We start from the raw sequence: 25032 nt of genomic DNA on the forward strand, positions 1-25032 counted from the left end.
GGAAATGGCTACTCCCTGACACGTATATAATGATGATGGTCATCATGGCCCATGGTCCTACGGATGTATGTGCCCATACAATGACAAAAATGTTAGAGGCCACCCTCTGTCCCCTTTGAAGTTATCCACTTTGACTTTATTGAAATGGAACGATGTGACAATACAAAATATGTGCTGGTGGTCATCTGTGCTTTTAGTAAATGGGTTGAGGCTTTCCCCGTTAAAGATGCTACAGCCATGACTACTGCAAAAATCATGTTAAAGGAGTACTTCCTGCGGTTCGGGCTACCAAGAGTTATCTGGTCGGACAATGGTCCACATTTTGTCGCTGCTGTAATTCTTCAGATATGTGCGGCATTACAGATCGACAAACGGTTCCATTCGGCCAGACATGCTCAGAGCGCCGGACTAGTAGAAAGACACAATGGTATCATTAAGAACAAGCTCACTAAAACGTGTGCCGGCACTAAATTAAAATGGCCGGACGCCTTACTGATCGTGTTATTATCCATGCGTACAACCCCTCAAACTAAGACTGGCCTCTCTCCATTTGAGGTGGTAATGGGGAGACCTGCCAATATCTGTAACCTTCCTAAATGCAATTCATTGAGAAATGTTGAAAATGTATTACTTTCAGATTATTGCAGCCAGTTGACTAAAAACATGTATTTGATTTATCACCAGGTACGAGAAGCTTTACATGTGCGTTACGAGGGCACGGGCCACAGTATACGGCCTGAAAGTTGGGTGCTTATCAAGGCATTTGAGCACTCTTCATGCCTTGCGCCTCGCTGGCGTGGCCCGTTCCAGGTCCTGTTGGTCACCCAAACAGCAGCGCGGGGCTCTGGAAGAAAGAACTGGATCCACGCGTTCCACGTTAAGAAACTTCCTCACCCAGTGCCACACGTTACAGAAGAAACAGAACCCCTCGCTAATGCTGCAACCAACGATCCCAAAGCAGTAAATAGCGCAGAGAGTGAGTCGGAGAATCCCTCTGTGCCCGTGAGGCTTGGTGAAGCTGTCATTTTGTCTCCACACTCTCCAAAAGTTTTGTATCCGGAAACTGCTGTTTCAAATTCGGCATCTTCACTCGTCTCTGATACATTGCTTCCAACGGGAAGTGACGACACATTGTTTCCGGATCAATCAGTACCGGGAAAAGTAAGGTACAATCTGCATGCAAGAAAATAGACTTACAGCATAGTTTTGCTGTGCATCTGGTAGACTTACGGCACGGTTTTGCTGTGCATCTGATAGACTTACAGCACGGTTCGGCTGTGCATTCGAAGAAGAAAAGGATCATCGAGGGCTTGTTTTTGCCCAAATTTGAGAAAGGGGATTCTGTTGGCTAGGGTTGTGGGAGGACTAAGAAGTCACGCGGCCGGGAGGTCGCCAGCAATGAACATTGGGGGTATTTGTGTGAAGACTACAATGCCTGCTACCGCTACCACTCGTATGGGATTTGTAAATGAGGGGGTGACCAACCGGGACAATGGACAATATGCCTGGGCCCCGCAAACGTATTGCTGTGTTTTTATAATGATATTTGGGTTTATAATAGTCACCGTCTTAGGATTTTGGTACCTTGAGGAAATGCATCCTTTAGAATCCTTGTTGCCCACTGAAAATGTACCTGCTGTTCCTACTCCCTTTGTACATTTGCATACTCTGTCCCCTAGGGACTCTCAGCATAGGCAAAGGTGCCACAATAATACTCTACTACTTATCATGAATGCTACGCATGCCATTTTTAATAAGTCTAACTGTTGGGTCTGCTCACATATACCGCAACACGGGGATAAGAGACTAGGTTGGTATATTCATCCTTTACCTTTGACAACTGCTTGCTATGCTTCTCTTAGAGAACTGTTCTTTGGCCGTTGGAATGATAGCATCTCACAGAACTTTGATGGTACCAATTTGAATAGTTTTCAGAAACGTGTTTTGATTCCCCTGGGATGCTCGCTTTTCGCAAACAGGAGTAAACCTACGTTGCTTCTATTAGGCCTTCTGATAGACTGTCTCATCCTTTCCAATCTTTGATTTCCTTTAAGATGGCTCCGATAGGCAATAAGGATGCCATGCCACCTTCTTACCCTGTTAATCATAGCCCCGATTCAGTTTCCTTTTGCATACAGAGGAATGGAACTCAGTCAATGGGAGATTTCCTAGGTTGTGCCAACGTTGCAAATTTGACTGGGGAAAACAGACCTTTGTATGTAGCCGAACCTGTCTACTTTGTCTGCGGTAATGTAGCATTCCTATGGTTGCCCAGGGATAAGCAGGAAACCTGTTATTTAGGGATCCTGTTACTTGGGGTGTTTATAGCTAGTACAAGAGAAGTTTCAAAGGCTCGTCCACGGCGGGAGGAGAATGGTGACACCCCAGCACAAATCTTGGGAGATATAGCAAAATCAGTTGTGCCATTTTGGGGGCAGATAGTGAATTCCGTAGATATCAGAAAACTAGCGAGAGTACTGGAGAGAACCATCAACCGGACATACTCTATAATATGACATTAGAACAAAAGGCGATAAGACTAGTAGCACTTCAAAACCAGATGGCATTAGATGTCATTCTGGATGAACGTGGTGGAGTGTGTAAATTAGTGGGGTCCGCTTGCTGTGTTTTTGTACCAGATTCCTCCGCAACCATCTTCAAGGATTCCATGTAATAATGTCGCCACAAAAATATCGCCATACAAAAATATCATCGAAAAATGGTCGTTTTTTGTGGCAACATTATTGCATGGAACATGCTGGGGACCCCCCCGCAACCCCTAAATTTACGGCGACCATATATGTGGCGATATTAATACCTGATACCTCTTCAAGGCAATACAGAATCTGCACGTTCTTAGTTCAGAAGTGCATGTTCCCGAGGGGAACTGGGATCTTAGCGCTTGGTTCTGGGACTTCTTGCGATCTTGGGGTTGGAAGTTACTTTCAGTCTTGCTGAATATTTTGGGAATCCTGTTGTTTCCTTGTTGCTGTATTCAGTGTCTACCTAGTATATGTTCAATGCTAGGGGGATGTTGTGCACAAGCGATAGGTACGATAGGACATAAAGTGTATGCCCCAGATAAAACTTCCAAAGAATATGGGCCTCATTACGAGTTATGGCGGTAAGGGAAAAATGATGCCGGTATATAAATACCGGCATCATTTAACGTTCCGTAGTATTCTGACCCACAAACCCGGTATTAACGGCACCGTTATTTACGGTGCCGCTAATAGCGGCATAGGCGCGTACACGCGCCTCCTCAGGTAGTAAATACCGGCATGCCGGTAATAGGGGGCAATCACAACCCACGCAAACATGCAAATACCAGCATCGCGAACACGGTAATAACGGGCTGCATGATGCCGGAAAAACAGGCATCGCGGACCACCTGCAAACAGCAACCAAGATACAAGGCAGCTGCCATAGGTGCACACAATCCCCACAGGTGGAGTCAAAGGAGGCTGTGCCAGTATGAACTGAGCACACCCACACACCACAACCCCCCCACAGGTGTAGGCAATGCAGAGTGGCCCAGTACAAAAGGAGCACACCTACACACCACACCCCTTCCTACACCAACATGCTACCACTAGCATTTGCAATCATGGTGCAGGAGGACATGCCTATACTGCTACAACTACAGCAACAACAGCAACAACAGCAACAACAACAACAACAACTACAGCAGCAAGAACAGGCAGCACAGAGGAGACGCAGGAGGAGAAGGAGGGTGAGACAGGCCCAGCAATTACCACCAGCGCAGCCACCAGCGCCTCGTAGGCAGCCACCAATCCCTCGCACCAGACCCAGCCCATTCAACCTAGCCCCTGAGCAGATCCACACCCTGTACCGGTTGGACCGTGACACCATCACCACCATAGTGGACATGATACACAATGACATTGCCAGCCACATACAAATACGCACTGCCATCCCCCTACTACTGAAGGTGGTGTCTGTGCTACACTTCCAGGCCACAGGCACCTACCAACACACACTGGGCCAGCTGCATGGCATTTCACAACCACTATTCTCACGCATGCTCAACCAAGTGCTCGATGCCCTCCTGAAGCACGCAAGCACCCACATATCCCTACCACGGACTGGCCAGGAGATAGCCGAAACCAAAGTAGGCTTCCATGCACTGGCCGGCATGCCCAATTGTGTTGGTGCCATCGACTGCACCCATGTGGAATTGGTAGTCCCCCATACCATAGAGGCGGTGTACCGCAATCGCAAGCAATACCACTCCATCAATGTGCAAATGGTATGTGACTCCAGCAAAATCATCACCCATTGCTGTACCAGATTTCCTGGATCCACACATGATGCCATGGTACTGCGCAACTCCACGCTACCCCGTCACATGGAGCGACATGCTGGACCACGTGCCTGGCTGCTCGGTGAGTTGCACAACAGGCCCATGGCCATGCTGTGGGGTACTCATGTGTGCGGATGCAGAAGGGGGGGATAGTACACCTGGGTGGGAAAGGGGGGGGATAGTTTACCAGGGTGGGAAAGGGGGTTAGTTTACCAGGGTGGGAAAGGGGGGGTTAAAAGTACACCTGGGTGGCAATAGCCAGTGAGTGGAGAATGAATGCAGAGCTAAACACTCCTCACCTGACACAGCCAAACGGAAAATGACACATCACTGGGCCACATATCACAAATAATGCAAATGGATGACAACAAGTAAGAGGCACAACCGGGGCACCATGGTGATGGCAAGCAATGCATGACTGAATAGGATGGCAACTGTGCCAATGCGGCCAGTCTGACCATGCAAAGTAAAGAGTATACAGCATGAATTGGAGGCTAAACATTGTTGCACTGCCACAGCACATCTGCCTCAGCATGCATAATTACACCCTGCATCATCTATTCAACCCCATCCAGTGTTCCACACCTCTTTCCAGTATACATCCCATATAGGTGACTATTTGGTACACGTACAGGGACATGTGCATGCTCACAGCTAATAGCTGCTGCCATGACCGTGGTCCCTGAAGGTGTCAGTTCAGAGTGACACACACCTATTTGTATCTGCTTGCAGGTGATGGAGGATATCCCTTGAGGCCGTGGCTACTTACCCCTGTGCGGAACCCGCAGAACAGCTATGAAGAGGAGTACAATCGTGTGCACACTCGTACCCGTGTCGTGATTGAGCAGACCTTTGGCCTGTTGAAGGCGCGGTTCCGCTGCCTAAGCAGGTCTGGTGGGGCACTCCTATATAGGCCTGAGAAGGTGGCAAAGATCACCATGGCCTGTGTCATACTGCACAACATGTGCGTCCGAAGGAATGTACCACTGCCACCTGACATTGACACGCATGGCCCGGGTGAGGATGAAGGGGATGGAGACGGATGAAGGGGATGTCCCCTGCCAGTACGTGATGCACGGGACAGCCATACTGTACGCCAAGCACAAATTGACGAATACTTTTAAGACACAGGGACCATGAATGACTTTTGTCAGTCAGACACTGGGCCAATGTGAAAATGCACAAAGGTAATGTTGTAATTTTGAGACTGAACACCGTAACACATTAAATGTATGCACACCAAAAATGACAATGTCCAGCCATGGATTGTTCTCCAGAAAACTTGTGTATTATATGAAAGTGCAAAACTGTGCCCACTCCCCCCTCCCACGATCCCCCAACAAACTCCCTCACCCACCCCACAGACCCCAGTGAACAGCCCAACAAACTCCCTCACCCACCCCACAGATCCCAGATGTCCCCATGTGTGCAACAAACAGTGTTGCCTTCAACAATCCTACTCCTCACATTTCTTCCATTTTTCAAAAAGTCACTTTTTGGCGACTTTCGGGTCTGGGGGTGCCATGGCCATGCATCGTGCACTCCTGCGCGCTAAGCGCACGGGCTTGATTGGACAGAGGTGGAAGGTGTTGACGTGGTCGAGGTGTCAATTGTCAATCCTCTGTCAGACCCATGGTGTGGGTGCTGCACTTGCCTGATGTTGGCTAGTAGGGCCTCGGTCAGTGACCCCATGCACTGCCTGAATGCAGAAGTGGACGCCTCCACGGCTGCTGTATTTGCGGCAATGGCCGTGGCTATGGCCTTCATGGCCTCATTACCGGCAAGGACCTGTTGCCGCATTATCTGCAGCATCTCGTCTTGACGGGCCTCCACCCTTGCCAGACGGACCTCAAAGGGGGTTTCTGTCGCAGGTGTACCGGTGGAGGGCTGGGTGGTGGAGGGCTGGGTGGCGGAGGGCTGGGTGGTGGAGGGCTGGGTGGTGGAGGGCTGGGTGGTGGAGGGCTGGGTGGTGGCAGGCACCTGCGTGGGGCCCTCGTCCTGGGCACTGTCGTCCTCAAATATGCCAATGTCCGAGTCCCCTAGGTCGGAGTCATGGAGACATGGGTCATCCAGGCTCTCTGTCTCCGCAGGGGGGGGAGGGGGGGCCAATGGGTGTTGGGCTGGGCGATCCCGAAAATTCTTCAGCCTCTTCAACCACCTCTGTGGACAGGACGTCCGTGGTGGCCGGCGGTACAGCTGGCACTGTCGCAGCATGTGCCCCCTGCAGAGATGATGCCTTGCGTGGCACACTAGAAGTGGTCAGAGGACATTTTTTGGAGGAGGGGGTTGCGGTGTCCCTGGTCCCCTTGCTTGCACTGGATGTGCCTGGCCCCCTGTCCTGGGTTCCACCTTCCTCATCAGTGCCTGGGGGATAGAAGAGATGCAGGTCATCAGTGAGATTGCCAAATGGCAGCTGTGCTTTGTGGCAGTGTTATATCTTGATACATTCAGGCATGATTTCATTTCTGTTGTGTGGCATTTGGTGTACTGAGGGGACATGTTGGCAATGATTGCATGGCTGGTGGCAATGGATTGTCTAGGTGTGGGGGGGACATGGGCATGGATGGGTTTACAGATTTCACGCAGCATGCGTGTGGTGCAGGGGGTGGCAATCAATATTCTGTTGGTGAGTTGATGTTGCCTTGGGTATGGGAATTGCCTTGCCTATTCTGACTCCCACCTCACTTAACAGGGGAGTGTGTGCCACCGCCTGTCGCCATTGCGGCCCTCCGGTTCTCCGCAAGGATCTTCCGCACACGGAGGCGGAGGTCGTCCCAGCGCTTTCTGCAATCCCGGACACTCCTTGGGGTAACCCCCACTGCTGTTACCCTCTGCGCAACCTCCTGCCACACCTGTTTTTTATGCGTTTGGGCCGCATGCTTCAGGTCCGTGCTTCGGATAATGTCAGCATGCTGTTGTAGGGTGTCTGCTAGCATTGTCAATTCTGCATCTGAGAAGCGCTGCTTCCTCTTCCTTTGTTTGCTTTGTTTGCTTTTTGCGGTGGCCTTTGACATCCTGGTTCTGTTTTGGCACTCAACAACACGGGTGTAGTGGTAGTAATGGAGGATGGCAATGGATTGTGTTTTTAAAGATGGCCGCCGGCCCATTTCCCGTTCCTGCGCGATGACGTAATTTCCGGGTCTGTTTTTTGCGAACACGGTAATACCATGGTGGTATTACCGTGCCGGTATTTACGGGTTAGTGTGAGGCGGTAGCGCAATGGGCGGGCCCCGCGATACCGGTATAGGGGGCTTGGAGGCCCTTTACCTGCATGGCGGTGTTGCCACTACCGACATGGGGGAACGCGCGTGCTCGCGCACTCGTAATGACCCGCTATTAGCGGGTTCATACGTGCATGGACCCGCTCATTCCGCCATGCCGGTAATGAACACAGTTTTACCGGCATACTCGTAATGAGGCCCTATGTGTTGAAAGAAATTTTAGCGAATGACCTGATGGCAATAGATATTTCCGACAGCGATTCGGGGTGCATGGATGATGATGCATGGAGTTATTTGCAAGGTTTTCCAAAGTAGTTTTAGCACTTGGCATAGGCCAAAAGGAGGGTTTGTCAAATGAGAAATTATATCGTGCCTCCTATCGCAATAAATATATGTATATTGGCCTACGCCAAGCTGCTTATAAGTCGCTTGCGGAGAAATCCGTGTTGCAAGGTCCTGACCTTAGAATCAATGTAAGACGCCATTTTAGGTCAATCCGCCATTTTAGGTTCGCTTTGTAAAGACACCCTGTGAGTTAAAAAGGTGGACGATGTCATTCCAAAATACCACTTGGCCATCTTGACCTCTGTATGTAGCTAATATGTAACTTGCCTGCAGGCCACTTGTTGAGGTTGTGAACTGAGACCTTGTCCTTCATTGACCTGTCTGTAAAGGATTACTCATGCAATGAAACTAATCCGCGAGCATATGTTAAAAACAATGTATTCAAATACTAAACGTAGAACACTTGTTTAACTACATTGTATTAATGTTTGAGAAGACCTGCAGAGACTTGGCATGAACCCTAGATCGGTGATGTATTAGCGGAATATTAACCCGAAGTGGGGCTGGACATCGTGCTCACAAAGAGCATAAAAAACCAATGCATTCTAATGTACAGCATTTCTCACTGAACACACTGAACCACGCTGGAGTTCGTTGTGTTGCACTGCGGGCCGATAGCTATCTGATTTTGCTCTGTTCTTCGTAACTGGATTCAGGATAAAATAAACTACTTTGTATGTTCCTTTGTAACCCCTGTTCAGTGTATTTCCTTTTGGGGTACTCAGCCTCAATATTTTGATTTTGTTTCCACACCCCAAACCCTCCACCGCCACCACCCCTCCAAGGGCCTGCAGAGGGAAATACGCGTGCAGATGTAGAGAGCGAGGAAGAAGAGGAAGAAGAGAATGAGGTGGAAGAACTCCGCACTACAAGCACTCGCCGGGAGTCGTGGGTGTGGCGGTTGTTTACCGTTTTTTGAAACATACCAAAAGCACGTGCGAATCAGGCCATGTGTAACCAGTGCAACTTGGTGCTGAGTCGCGGGAGACCTGGTGCTTACAGCTTTGGTACGACAACCATGAAGCGACACCTAACTTTGTTCCACAGTGCGGACATTCGCAAGGTGGTACCATGTGAAGAACGTAATAGGTTGAGTTCCTCCACAGCATCCTCTGTGTCCGATCCTCTCACCACAAGAGACACTCCTGTGGGAGAGCACATCCCTCCAGCTGCCTCACAGGCCATTTGCGATGCTGTTGACCCTTACCTTTCGAGGGTCACAATATTGTGTATGTACTGCGATGCAGTACTCTGCAGGGGAGAAAGTCTTCGAAGTGCTTTTGAGACTATGGTCACAGAGCACCAGAAGAACTGCTCCCTACCTAAGTAAGACCCACCCTACATATTTCTCTCTCCACCTGCCCTTTCTTATCCCCATGGTTGGTGTCCCTTCCTTACCCTCCTTTACCCTCCTCTCCTAGTGTGTCGTGTGTAAAAAAATACAAAAATGGAAAACAACAAAAATTACAAAAAAGGCTCTTTTCAGGGCCACCTTTCTCAGTTTAACAATAGAACTATCAAATGACCGGTGTAGGCCCCCGCGCATTTTTCAAAAAGTCTGCAGACAGTCGTAGGACGCACAAAAATGGAGGGTGCAAGCGGAGAAAAACCAATGCACTTTTCGCTGGGAGTAAGTGGTGGCTCTGAAAAGAGCCTTTTGGTGGAGTTTTGTATGTTTGAAAAACTGTGGATTCGAAAAAACGTAATGCAAAATAGGTGACTATGAATCCAAAAAAGGTTGCAATGCATTTTGTACATTTGATTTCCAGCATATTTGAGATGGACTCCATCTCTGCGAAAAATGAAAGTGGTGTGAAACAAAATGTTTTCATTGTGGAAAGAGGACATGCCAACATCTCTTAGAAAGGCACAAACAGCCTTATTTACATTGCGCTTAGCTTTCTCCATTTGTTGACCAAATGCAGAAGAACGCAGCCACATTTGTCTTTGTGCAATACGGGAAAAAACTACTTGGCAATTTGGAAACATGTCCATAACCTTCGCAAGTCCTTCCTTCATTGCAAATTGCAAAGAAATTCCAGAGACATGCCCTAAACTGTTCCCTCCACAATGAATGATAATTATATCAGGATGACGCTCTGTCTGTAAAGTAGCACAGAGAGGTACCAAGTCCAGCCGCTTCATTCCACACACTCCATGCCAGTGTACTTCCACATGAGAAAATCCAAGATCTGCAGATATACTGCAACTTTCTGCATGCACCTTCAACCAATGTATCCATGAGTCTCCCAAAATCCAGATAATCTGTTTTCGAGCACACAGAGTCATAGCTGTCTGGTCTCCTGTCAGGAATAAGACTTTTTCACTAAATCTCTCAGTTCAGAACACACCAACTGAACTTTACTGACCAATTCGTAGCTTCGCTCATTCTCATTTGCATGCATCTCTACCCCAGAAACCCCGTTGGTAATGGGCGCTGCCTGCAGACTACCGCCATGTCCGCGAACACATAGAGGATCTGAGCGTGATGACTGTACATTTAAATAGTATTCCCCTTTTCCCCTTTAAGGTGGGCTCTGAAAAGAGCTGTTTTTTTGGCAGATGCCTGACAGACACGTGTTATTTTGTATTTTTTTGATTTTTTTTCTTCTTACTTTACTCCTAAAATCACTACAGAACCTTCTCCAAAGCAAGCATTACATTCCAAAAGAACATGCCATTTCCCAAAAAAGATAACGAAACACCATCTGCTTCAAAATAAGCCGTATTACTGGAAACAATGTTTTTGTGGCTGCAGAAAAACATACCAGCTCGTAACATGAAAGCACGCATGCCGCGATTGATGGCACACCTCCCAATACTTTGATCAGAACAAAAAACAGAACTGTTGTCCCATTTTCCTCTAGGGAGTAAGCCAGAAAAAATTGCTTTTGCAGTTAATGACTGCTTAATGATGTTAATGACTGCTTGCACCAAATGTTCCAAATCTTCCAACAAGGTAGGTAACTCACGTAGCCCAAATGGCAGGCACCGTAGTGAAAATCTACCACATGGGAACTGGTCATCCTACGCATATCTCTGCAAACTTGGAGAATTGCTGCAACATTACACTTGGAGAATTGCTGCAATATTACTCCTCTAACATTGAAATTGTGTGCCACATGCCTACTTTCGGAATAGTGCTGTAAACCATGGACAAAAATATCTCCGAGCACCAACACCCTGACTATCTCCACCTCTGCCATCTTCACTACATGCACTGTCTTTCGACACAAATGAACATTGTGAACATCTGATTGGCTGATGCCTACAGTCCCCTTTTCATGCTGGATTTGCTGTAGAACCCCATATGTAGTACGCCCTACCCGCGGACAAGCACAGTGTCCGTGCGGCACATAACTCTTAGCCAGTCCTTCTACCCTTTCCACTTCACTCGCAAATCCATTCCCTCATTGGACACAGCTAAGCAGACGCACAACCATCCACCAATCACATTCAAGATCTCTACATCTAACTCCGTTATCAGAGTTCCGCAGTTCAAATGTATTGTTGATCACTATGAATGCAAGTCGCATATCATCGTAAAGCACCTACTTCAAAAATGACCGTGCAAGTGTAGAGGATTTCTGATTACAGCTCCATGCATACGCACATGCATGAGTACAAACTACAGGTATGCATATTTTATTCAGACAACATGTGCAACCCTTATGATTCCATTTAAAAAAATTAATGCCACTAAGGGCCGATTCATGGAACAAACGTGTGCCGAAAAATCCCAGCGCAAGCAGGCGCGAGGAGGCACAAATGTGAGAAAGCAAGCGCACGCGTGCGTTTCAAGGAAGGCACTGCGCTACTTTCCCACTGGTTGTGTGCCAAATCCGTGCATGGCGCACGCTGGCGCACACGTCTTGAAACAGCGTGCGCTAAGCGCACAGCGAAAGCGCACATAGCGCGGCGCACACAACAAAAGTAGGCGGAACAGGGGGCGTAACACGCGGAATCGGGAATACCGCGTGAAAAAGAAGGCTTAACTGGGGAAGTACTCCAGGGAACTACACGGGACGCCCACACGCACGCGAACAACCCGTATTCATGGATTTGAATACGGGAAACCCGCACACGGCAAAAGACGCACACAGGCGTCAACGTGTCCGCCACACGAAGGCAGGCGGAAGCGTCCCCGCGCACAGTATAAAAGTGCGCGCAAACAACAAACACGTATATACAGCTACGATGAATGCCCCATTTGTCGCAGCACTGATCGTGGGACAGCGCAGGAGGAGGAGAATAGTCAGGGCTCGCATTTTTTCACCACAGACAAGCCCTTTTGGGATGCCTGACGACCAGGTCTATGGCAGGTATAGGTTTCCACCCCGTATCGTCCTAGACCTGGTCAGGGAGTGGGAAGATGACCTAACATCCCCCACCCTCTGTTCCCAAGCATTGAGCCCCTTGCAGATGGTGCTCAATGTCCTGCATTTTTTGGCCACTGGGTCTTTTCAGCAGACTACTGCTAAAGTGGGGGGGTCTCACAGGCCACGCAGTCACGCTGCCTACACCAGGTCTTGGCAATCATGACTGCACGCCCCTCAGTCCGCAGGCACATATACATGCCCAGAACGCCCGCAGAAAGGCAGGCTATTGTCCAGGACTTTTAAAGGGTGGCACACTTACCCAAAGTGCTCGGTGTCATAGATTACACCCATGTGGCCCTACGTCCACCTAGGGCCACTGAGCACATCTACCAAAACCGCAAGCACTGGCATTCCATCAATGTACAGGTGGTATGCGATGCAAAGGGAATCATCACCTCTGTCTATGCAAACTACCCTGGCTCCACCCATGACAGTTTCATATACAGAATGTCTGCCCTGAGCCGGGCCCAGGGAGCAGGCCAGCATGGTGACACATGGCTCCTAGGTGAGTACAAATGCCTGTGCACATGCATGCATGTCACACACACACACACAAATACACAAACCCCAATAATCACAACCATTATAACCTCTATAGAGGACAGTGCCTACCCTCTGAGCAACCACATGATGACGCCAATCCGGAACAAGTCCTGTACCACCATGACCAAAATAAAGTAGCCAGTGCATGTATCAATTTCTACTTGGAAATTAAATGCACTGTACCCGAGTATGTCCCTTGCTGTCTGTCCCTGTGAGCTGCTTCATTCCATGTCTCGGAATGCTACATGGCTAATACAAGTGCCTCAATGGACCATGGTGGACCGGAGGGTATGTGCCACTGCCCCTGCAGATGCCCCAGACAACTTTCACATCAACTAGCCATCAGTCCATTAACACATCTGAGCTGTATTGTGCGCTTCTACACCAATATTTGTCCAAGTTCACCGTCAGTGCTGCTACTAAGCATGCATGTTCAACTGGCCAGGTGGAAGGTTTGCTGTGTTGTGACCCCCCTGTGCTGCTCACCTTGCCTGGAGTCCCTTGAAACACGCCATTGATTTTCAGATGTCTGATCGCAATCCCTGTGCCTCTGCCTGTGCACACATGTGCATGTCGGCAGCACCAAACGTGTCCTGATTCCAGACATCCAATGGCCCATGTCTGCTGGCAAAGGTGGTCTTGAGGCTCATCTCCCTGCAGAAAGTGCATGACACACATGATTAATGCGTAATATTCATCTGTGTGTGTCTCTTCAGTCATTACATGACTGGACCATGTCAGAGACGTACATCAGAAATCAGTCCATCTTTCACAGCAACAGTGTGGAACACACTATCTACGGCAAAATTTGCAACAAGCACATGTTCATTAAAGATAAGAAACATACTACACAATGCATAGCAATGAATGTACACATGAATCATTAAACACCCCATCTAGCAAAAGAAGAACAGTGGACAATTATACCCCAATCATCCCCACTAGGGGTGTTAACACAAGTTCCACAGCAGTAGACATGCCACAGATATGACAGTCCATTGCCCTTGTGCAATAGGCTGTTACACTGAACCATCCTTGCGAGCGCATGGATAAGGGAAGCAGGAGTGGAATATGTGAGTCACGGACCCCAAGCAGCAAACACATACACAAGACAAGCTTGAAGGGCCCAGCTGGAACAGACAGTGGATGCTTTCAAAAGCCACAAAGCACCACACCGTCACATGAAAGCACAATAGACTAGCAATTTTAAACTATATTAACTAATTACACTAACTATGAAAAACCTACTTTACCTATTTAAACTAACTATCAAACAGAAACTTAACTAACTAAACTAAAAGAAAAATCAAAAATGGCCACATACAACCTGGGGGGAGGCACCCAGGAGCGGGGAGGTACAGGGTGCTGCTCAACACCCACATGCGATGATGCTGAGGAAAAAAAAAACCTCCGTGGGCTCAATGCCTGCAGAGCCCGACCTATGTGGGAGATAGATTGTTGTCCGAGTCTGGCTCTTCCTGGAAAGGAGGACGTGGCACAGGAGCATGACCACACCTAGCCGCAGCTTGCCCCTCGTCGGCAGCAGGTCTGCCGGGCGGGTGAGCCTGGTGCTGTGTGGTGATGACATGTAGGTCTGCATGCAGAACCTCCCGTGATACACGTGCTTCCTCTTGCAAGGTAGCATGTGTAACACAGAGTTCCTCCTGCAAGGCCTGACTTGACAACTGCTGCACCTCCCGGAAAGCATGTAGCTCAGCCGCGATGGTACGCTCAAGCTGTGCAAACCTCTCCTCTGCCCGCTCCCTCTGGGACATCAGAAGGACACCCAGAGTGGATCTGAGGGAAGCATGCTCCTCCCTCAGGGCCTTCATGTGTGCCTCCGCGTGAGCAGCAATTGCTTGACAAAGAAATGACATTTCAGCCTGGCGTGCCCTGTCTGAGGCCACCATGCCCAGCCTGAGCGAGCGGGCCATGGACCGTGCCCCCTGCTGCAAGAGAAGCACCTGCCTAGCAGGGGTGAGCACAGATTGGGCCACACGCTCCATGCTCTCAGCGATGTTCTCCATTGCTGCCCCCTGCCGTTCAGAATGGGCAGTCATGTCTTGCTCCCACTCAGTATACTGTGGTTGCGCGCAGCGACCACGTTGCTGGTCTTGACCCCTGTGGGACCCAAGGACCGTGTGTCCTCGTTGTGTTGGCACCACCCGCTGCTGTACGACTACATGCCCCCATCGACGTGATGTCCCAGGGACATCAGTGACTGGTGTGGAGGGTGACCCTGCATCCCGATCCACCATGGGCGGAGGTACCAAGACTGTCTTACCCCTCAGTGCAGGTGTCGCGGACAGAGGAGTGTCCACATCAGAATCACTTACTCCTGACATGTGGACCTGATGCTCATCCAACTCGACATGGTCGTCAGAGTGTTCTTCAGGGCTGGACTCATAGGCAGCCAGAGACAAGATGACTGTAGCACTTGGGGGTTTTCGTGGCCTACCACCCCACGACCCCCACTTGTGCCGGGTTGTTGTAGTGAGAACAACCCTGTGCCTGGCATGACAACGCCATCCTCCGGCTCCATTGCATCATCATCTGAAAAATAGAGAGAAAAAAGGTCACTACACATGTTAGAAGCACACAAAACACACACACACTGACAACAAACACATCAGGCAGACATGTGACACACAAAATAAAACCTGGCATGCATGCTGGGTCATCTTGAATTTGCTTCTGTGATTGGACCTGTTGAAAGGTGGCAGTATGCACTGAGGTGGGTCCATGCAGTGCAGCGAATATGTATTTTACTCACTACCTACATGTACAAGGACTCCATGGTGTGTGTCAGAAAATGTGAAGGCAGTGCAAGGTCAACTTCAGGCATCGCGTGCAATGTGCATTAAATGGGTAGCATATCTACAAGCAAAGCACCCCTCCACCCAAGTGCAAAAGCAGGGATGCCTACGCTGAGCATAGCCCTGTGTATTGACAGACAGTGTTGACTAGCATCAACAGCTTCATGTGAGTCAAGTGACAACACTGCAAATGATGATGGGACAGTAAGCAGGACACATGATGAAACCTCTGGAGTCCACCCACGTGTGAAGAAGACACTACACCATTTGGACAGAGTCATTGGCCTTTAAAAAGGCTGAGGCCTGTGACCCTCACAGATTGTCAGACCCTAAACATGTGTGCAACGCAGTACTGAGCCACAGTTGACATGGGAAGGCAGATGAAATGCCATGCAATTCAGGTCATCCTGGACTTGTATTAAGTCATCATCCAGTCATGGACACATATGGGAATGCTGGAATGCACTTGGGGCATTAATGGGCACTCATGTCCCTGTGGGGCATCTGACCTCTGCACAGTCCAAGTGAGACACCCTGCATCAAGTACTAAGGATGTACCTCAATGGATATGTCTGGCAGATTGGCCACTGGATGTTAGCATGTACACAGGAGGCATGAACAGGGAAGTACCCAACGGCAATATTGTAGCAGACCAGTGCTAAGGTGGAATTGGGGTGCAGAGCAGGGGGTTAATGGGCAAGGGAGCATGCCTACATTGGGTACCCCCTTGCAGGCAGAGTACACATGCACGTCAATAATGCTATTCATAGTTCCTGGGCTGAGAGGAAGCTCACCCCACGCTACATACAGATGTGCCAGTGAGCTGGAACATGGACCGGATGGGCAAACTGGTAACCAGCATGTGAGTAGGATGCAAAAGTGGTGATGTGGACAGTCCCCGTCTGCACCACAAGTCCACCATCCAGCAGAGTAGACATGCATCAGGGAAGCATTGCATTACTCACACATCATAACCATGTACACGTGACATGTAGTGGCAGTCATGCACATCACATCACACAAGTAAAACACACACGTCCTCCACAAACACGCATCAACACTCACTGGACTGTGCATCAAAGTCCGGCATCTCTCCCACTCCTTCAACCGATTCTGATTGTATGAACTCCGCAACGAGTGACTCATGCGGAGTGAGGTCTTCCTCCTCCGGTGCAGGCCCACCGCCAGTCACCAGAGTCAAGTTGTAATTTGAGGCACGCTTAGCCTTAGCGATGAGTTTGAGGTCATTCCAACGCTTTTTGCACTCTTGTGCCATGCGCACCTCATGGCCGAATGCACTCACATGTTCCGCAACTTGCTTCCAGTGGGTATCACGGTGGGCAGCCGTAGTCTGACAATTGGCACCCACTACCATGTCACGGCTGTGGTCCCGCACATAGTCCACGAGGTAGTCCAGTTCCTGGTTGCAGAAAGGCTTCTTCTTCGACGTGCAGGAGGTCGTGGCTGTATGTGGGGTCCCAGCCTGTGCTGCAGGTGAAACCTTCCTCCTCTTGGATTGTTGCGCAGAGCCTGGCTGGCTGATGCCGCCTGATCAGCATGGCCAGTGGGACCGGTTGATTGAGCCAAGGGAGTGGCAGGTGGAGGGACTACCAAAGGCCTGACTTGAGTCAGTGGCAGCTGGGTGCCCTCTAATTGACCCCGCACAGTAACATCCGCTGTGGCAGGGTCATTGACCGTGACTGTCCTGCTTGGCAGACTCACAACCGGGGTGTTGTTGGGTGCATCTGCCCCTGCACTTGCCAACACCCGGCTGTTCGGGCAGCAGATGACATTACTGCCCCAGGGACACGTGTCTTGGGAAGGGCAGCACTGCGTGCCCCTACGGTTTCCCTCCGGGCCTGTTGGAAATCTTCCAAGGGCTCTTCAATTGCCAACGCAGCCTGCGCTGGCAGACCCTGAGCCTCGGTGGTGGTGTCCACAGCTGCACCTGCAGCTAGCACACTACCCTTGGGCCCGTGGCAGTCGATGAAACAGACTACCGGGTCACATGTGTGCCAGTGTCAGATGCAGAAGCTGCATCTCCCAGAACCACAGTGGGAGGTGGCATGACTGCACCGACACATGGCACAACATTGTGCTCAAGTGGCGCACCCCTGCCTCTTCCCCCTCTGCGGCCACCCTGGACACCCTGGAGTCCCCCTACTCCCTGGTCACCCCGGCCACGTCCCTGACCACGCCCGCCACAAGGAGTACACTCAGCTGAGGCACTCCTCACCTTTGGTGGCCTCCCAACCATGGCACAGATGGAGTAGTGCCGGCACAGATGGAGTAGTGCCAATGGGAGGTGTACACCACAATTGACCTGAGCAATTGGGGTGACGGGGTGGGATGCAAGATGTTATCAGCCCCCCTGCTGACCCCGATGATGTAGTGACGGGTCACGCTATGCTCAGGCAACCCAAAACTGCAGTAAAACCGTGCACGCAACCCTGCAGCCTATGTGCGTGGAATTAACCTCCCACAGTACGGAGTGGCACCCAGTAACACGAAAAACGCGTACGCGTGGGACACGCAGGCTACTATGACCTCGAAAACGGGTGCGATACACAGGGGCATCCACAGTGGGAAAAATAGCGTGTGCGACTCACCGTCTGACTAGCGCGATGCAGAAAAACACGCGTAGCCAATACCCCCACCAAAAGAAGAGATACGTCCTCGATCGCTGTGAAGATGTGATGGAAAGGTACGTACAGTGAACTGCTGGCCCCGCTCACCTTTAACCCGTGCTGAGGGAAACGCCTGTGCGTGTCACGTCACTTACGCGCATAGGCCCTTTCCTCGATTACACGCATTCACACGCAGACGTGCAGTTTTTTCACGCGCGCTGAACCACTATGCCCACGTCACGAGGGAAACGCCCGCGCGCATACGCGCTTACGCACTAAGGGCCTTTGGTCCAATGAAAACGCGTACGTGTACTGACGCGCTTACGCGCTAAAGGCCTTTCCTCCAATTACACGCTGACGTGCAATTTTTTCACGTGCCAAATCACTCCGCATCAAGCTGGCCACACGAAAACACATGGAAGACCACGCTCCTGCCCTGAAGGCCAAATTACTGCCCCCCAGATCCCCGAGCATGCTCCCACCTGCAATCTGCTGCTGCCTGACTGCCTGCTGCCCACGTGCCCTGCCATTTGCTGCCTGCACGTCAGTTGCTGTGACCACCCCTGCTGGTACTGAAGACTCCCGACTGGGATTCCATCGCTCCACAGCCCAGCCCCAGGACCCAGTTGCCCACCCACTCCTGCCTCTGGGGTTGCCATGTCCAGCAGAACACCATCGGGCAGCAGTGGCAACCCCCAGCCAGAGAGGCAGAGGGTCACCAGCTTCAGTGCCAGGGAAGTTGGTGTCCTGGTGGAGCAAGTCCTGGGGCAGTATGATGCCCTCTTTGGAAGTTTGCCCGCCGACAATGAAGGACGGACCAGGATCTGGATGGACATCATGACTGCCATCAACGCAGAGGGTGTGGCAGTCCACGACTTACATCATGTCAAGAAGCGCTGGGAGGACTTCAGGTTCAGGACCCTCAACAAGGCCCGGCGCCTCGCAAAGGCAGCGGATGGCGAGGGGCGCCGGGGCCAGCTGTCGGACCACCAAATGAGGGTCCTGGAATGCATATGCCCAGCACTCTACGCCCAGATCCTTGAGAGCAGACCCTTCTGGAGTCGAGAGGTAAGTGTACATGCAGAGTGATTGGACACTGTGCATGTCGTGGTGTGTCAGTAGTGTGCAGGTTGCACATGTGTTTTTGTAGGGCCATGTAGGGATGTGTATGAACATGGGTGTGAGGCTGCCACATGTGTGTCCTCTCATGTGTGAGACACATTGATGGTGTATGTGTTGGTAAGCATGCTGGACAAATGCAGGTGTGGGAGCACACATGTTTGAATTTCTGTGTATGTACATTGGCATGGTTGTGGCATGGATGGTGCTTCCTAATGCATGTATCTGCACTGTGTACATTTGCATGTGTGTGTACTTGACAAGTGTGCAACTGTGATGCAACATGGATGCATGTGACATTGATATGTAGAAGGCTGAATGGCAGATCTGACATGTATGGCAATCTCATCACTGCAACAGTTGGAGGAGATGTAGACATGCATGTAAGTGTGGTGGCGTGTGTGCATGTCTACTGCATTCCCTGTGTTTCATGTGATGTCTGGCTCACCTTTGGATGCTCATGCTGTTGTATGTGTATGGATGGTGCTGGCTGTTGTGATATGGCTGTGGAATTGCTCATGTGTGTGAGTTGAAATGACATGTGTGTTGGGGATTGTGATGCCATGTCTGAAGTTTGACACTGCCACTCATGTGCAACTGTCATGTGTGTATCAGACCATTGTACAGTGCCCTGATGCCTGTGTCCTATCTCTCCCTGTCTGCAGCGTCAACTGATGAAGAGGGCGAAGAGGGTGCTGTGGAGCACAGCGCCAGGGATTGCACCGCCAGCCGGAGACGCAAGGCCCGGCTCCCCTCCCAGGTTGTCATCTCGTCAGGGAGTGAGGAGTCCAGTGCTGCGTCCCAGGCTGCAGCTGCCGAGGGTAGGTCCAAGAGGCGGAGGTCGGAGTTGGACTCCTCGGCAGCAGAAGGGGCAGCTGAGACCCCACAGGGTCCAACGGAGGAAGATGGCATGAAGTCATCCAGGTTGGTGGGGGGTTTGGTGGAGGACGAGGCCGTGCAAGGGACTGACACAGGGTCCGGAGGTGGGGATTCCACTGGTGCTAGTGGTGCAGTGCAGGGGCAGGGACAGGAGGCAGCACAGGCCACCGCGGAGGTGCCTGTGTGTAATCCTGTCACCGATCCTGTGACTGCATCATCCTACGTCTAGACCCGTTTTCAGGGAGGGGATCCGCTTACAACAACTGGCCTTGCTCTCCCTGTGGACGTGGCTATCTGGGACCGGGTTCAGCCTGTCCTGAGTGGGATGGCATTGCGTCAACGGGGCATGCGAGGTGACCTGCAGTGTTTTCGTGAGGACACTGCACATCATCTCGAATGCCTCGTTGACCGTGTTGACCTGCTGGGACAGCTCACCAAGGCCGGATTCCTCCATTTGCTGGACCTTGTACCGACCACCTCCTCAGCTGAACCCCCTATGCACCAGTCATCCTCCATGCCATCTTCCCACCCATGTATCACCTGGGTACCCTGTGGAGATGCCTCTGACCCTGCGGCCAGGCTGGTGGAGGACACATCCCTGCCACAGTCGGGAGTCGGACGTCCAGCAGGGGTGGCCACATCAACAACTGCACCCCAGCCGGAGGAGGATGTGCAGGCAGCAAGAGCCAGGGCAAAGGCAGAGGCACAGCAGCAGCAACAAGGAGGGAACCATGATGGCTCGGGGCCTTCAACATCGGAGGGGCAGGCATCGGCCAGAGGGCAGGAGGACCCAGGACTGGAAGTGTCTTCCGTGTGGCAGCGGTTAGGCCATGCTATAGATGCGGAGCGGCGGCGGGTGGAAGAGGCGCGGCTCACCATGGCCAGGGCAGAGTTCTCCATGCGTCGGGTGTTGAGGCGGGAAGAGTGCCTCGAGGCAACTCGCAGGGAGTTGGAACAGGCCATGAGTGCCTCCCTGTGAGACCTCAGGGCCATGGCAGACATGGAGTTTGATGCCCTGGCACGGGACACCACAGAGTGACCCGCAGGACTTGCCCGCCGCCATTGTATATAGTTAGATAGTGTTAGGTTTCCTTTCCTTTTCTTTTTTATTTTGGTTGCGCTTGGACAATGCACCACGTTTTTGTATATAGTTTTTTATTAGGTAGTATTTTTGGTAGGTTTCATTTCATCAGTTGGGCTCATGGACCCTGGATTGTTCATTTGTACATAGTTCACCATTGGATTTTTCAAATTTTTTTTATTTTAACCATGGAGCAATGAATTTCACTTTCTTTTTTCCCTTGGATTTGCTTTGTTGGACTGTGACTTTGGACACCATTTCTTTTGGATTTCTTTGGATTATGATTTCTTGTTTTTTATTCTTTTACGGACATGCAGCATTTCTTTAATTATTCCCATTGTTGTGTGTTTTTTTTAATTACATTCATGTTGTTTAATACATTCTTTTCTTCATACTTTGATGTGTGGTATTATCTCATTAGTTTCATGCATGTCATGATATGGGTTTTCACATTCACTTGCACCCATTGTGTGTGTGTGACGGAGATGTATTCATTTACATACTTGCCTTTGGGGTTGTATCATGTAATTGCCTTTTCTATGTGGGTGGATCCAATACTTGGTTGGGTCTTTGGGCTGGGGAGGCTGGCCATAAGGGCCATGATTGAGGATCGTCATGACATGGGTGCAGGGGGACATGAGTGGGACATGAGTGGGGGCCTGCTGGCAGGTGCCCTGCATTGCTGGGGGGTGGGGGTGCAGGGGGACATGAGTGGGGGCCTGCTGGCAGGTGCCCGCACTGCTGGGCGGTGGGGGTTCAGGGGGACATGAGTGGGACATGAGTGGGGACCTGCTGCAGGTACCCCGCACTGCTGGGGGGTGCAGGAGGACATGAGTGGGACATGAGTGGGGGCCTGCTGGCAGGTGCCCTGCACTGCTGGGGGGTGGGGGTGCAGGGTGACATGAGTGGGGGCCTGCTGGCAGGTGCCCTGCACTGCTGGGGGGTGGAGGTGCAGGGGGACATGAGTGGGACATGAGTGGGGGCATGCTGGCAGGTGCCCCGTACTGCTGGGGGGTGGGGGTGCATGGGGACATGAGTGGGGGCCTGCTGGCAGGTGCCCCGCACTGCTGGGGGTTGGGGTGCCGGGGGACATGAGTGGGACATGAGTGGGGGCCTGCTGGCAGGTGCCCTGCACTGCTGGGGGGTGGGGTGCAGGGGGACATGAGTGGGCGCCTGCTGGCAGGTGCCCTGCACTGCTGGAGGGTGGGGGTGCAGGGGGACATGAGTGGAACATGAGTGGGGGTCTGCTGGCAGGTGCCCTGCACTGCTGGGGGGTGGGGGTGCAGGGGGACATGAGTGGGGGCCTGCTGGCAGGTGCCCCGCACTGCTGGGGGGCGGAGGTGCAGGGGGACATGAGTGGGACATGAGTGGGGGCCTGCTGGCAGGTGCTCCGCAATGCTGGGGGTGCTGGGGGACATGTGTGGGACATGAGTGGGGGCCTGCCGGCAGGTGCCCCGCACTGCTGGGGGGTGGGGGTGCTGGGGGACATGTATGGGACATGAGTGGGGGCCTGCCGGCAGGTGCCCCACACTGCTGGGGGTGGGGGTGCAGGGGGCCATGAGTGGGACATGAGTGGGGACCTGCTGGCAGGTGTCCTGCACTGCTGGGGGGTGGGGGTGCAGAGGGACATGAGTGGGACATGAGTGGGGGCCTGCTGGCAGGTGCCCCATATTACTGGGGGGTGGGGGTGCAGGGGGACATGAGTTGGTGATCAGTAGTGCAAGCTGACATGTGGCTTGGCTGGGGGGCATGCCCATGGTGGATGGGCTGCCTGCGGTACATGACCAGGGGTGCAGGGTAGTCCCCTGTAGTGTGGGCTGCCTGCAGGGGCCGTGGAGGGTGTAGAGGGAACACCTGGGAGGACCCACACTGCCAATTCACGTGTAGGACTCCCTGCGCATCCCCGAAATATACGTACCCTGCTCATATCGCGTGTGAGACTTCACGCAAATCCCAGTAATACACGTACCCCACTCGCAAAGGGCCAATCGCGTGTGAAACTTCATGCGAACCCCAGTAATACACATACCCCACTCGCACAGGGCCAATCGCGTGTGATACTTCCCGCGAACCCCAGTAATACACGTACCCCACTCGCACAGGCCCTTTCGCTTGTGAAACTTCCCGTGAACCCCAGTAATACACGTACCCCACTCGCACAGGCCCTTTTGCTTGTGAAACTTCCTGCGAACCCCAGTAATACACGTACCCCACTCGCACAGGGCCACTCGTGTGTGAAACTTCCCGCGCACCCCCGAAATACACGTACCCCACTCGCACAGGGCCAATCGCATGTGAAACTCCCTGCGAACCCCAGTAATACACGTACCCGACTCGCACAGGGCCAATCGCATATGAAACTTCACGCGAATCCCAGTAATACACGTACCCCACTCGCACAGGCCCTTTCGCATGTCAAATTTCCCGCAAACCCCAGTAATACACGTACCCCACTCGCACAGGGCCAGTCGCGTGTGAACTTCCCGCAAACCCCAGTTTTCACATACCCCACTCGCAGAAGCCCTTTTGCGTGTGAAACTTCCCGCGAACCCCAGTAATTCAGGTACCCTACTCGCACAGGCCCTTTCACGTGTGAAACTTCCCGCGAACCCCAGTAATACACGTACCCCACTCGCACAGGGCCAATCGCATGTGAGACTTCACACGAACCCCAGTAATACACTTACCCCACTCGCAAAGGGCCAATCGCGTGTGAAATTTCCTGCGAACCCCAGTAATACACATACCCCACTTGCACAGGGCCAATCGCGTGTGAAACTTCCCGCGAACCCCAGTAAGACACGTACCCCACTCGCACAGGCCCTTTCGCGTGTGAAACTTCCCGTGAACCACAGTAATACACGTACCCCACTCACACAGGCCCTTACACATGTGAAACTTCCCGCGAACCCCAGTAATACATGTACCCCACTCGCACAGGCCCTTTCGCGTGAGAAAATTCCTGCGAACCCTAGTAATACATGTACCCCACTCACACAGGGCCAATCGTGTGTGAAACTTCCTGCGCACCCCCGAAATACACGTACCCCACTCGCACAGGGCCAATCATGTGTGAAACTTCCCGCGAACCCCAGTGATACACGCACCCCACTCGCACAGGGCCAATCGCGTGTGAAACTTCCCGCAAACCCCAGTAATACACTTACCCCACTCGCACAGGCCCTTTCGCTTGTGAAACTTCCCACGAACCCCAGTAATACATGTACCCCACTCGCACAGGGCCACGCGTGTGTGAAACTTCCTGCAAACCCCAGTAATACACGTACCCCACTCGCACAGGGCCAATCACGTGTGAAACTTCCCACGAACCCCAGTAATACACGTACCCCACTCGCACAGGGCCAATCGCATATGAAACTTCACGCGAATCCCAGTAATACACGTACCCCACTCGCACAGGCCCTTTCGCATGTGAAATTTCCCGCGAACCCTAGTAATACACGTACCCCACTCGCACAGGGCCAATCGCGTGTGAGATTTCACGCGAACCCCAGTAATACACTTACCCCACTCGCACAGGGCCAATCGCGTGTGAAACTTCCTGCGAACCCCAGTAATACACTTACCCCACTCGCACAGGGCCAATCGCGTGTGAAACTTCCCGCGAACCCCAGTAAGACACGTACCCCACTCGCACAGGCCCTTTCGCGTGTGAAACTTCCCGCGAACCCCAGTAA

This window comes from Ambystoma mexicanum, chromosome 5q (assembly GCF_040938575.1).
Source record: "Ambystoma mexicanum isolate Mex_15411 chromosome 5q, UKY_AmexF1_1, whole genome shotgun sequence".
NCBI lineage: Eukaryota > Metazoa > Chordata > Amphibia > Caudata > Ambystomatidae > Ambystoma > Ambystoma mexicanum.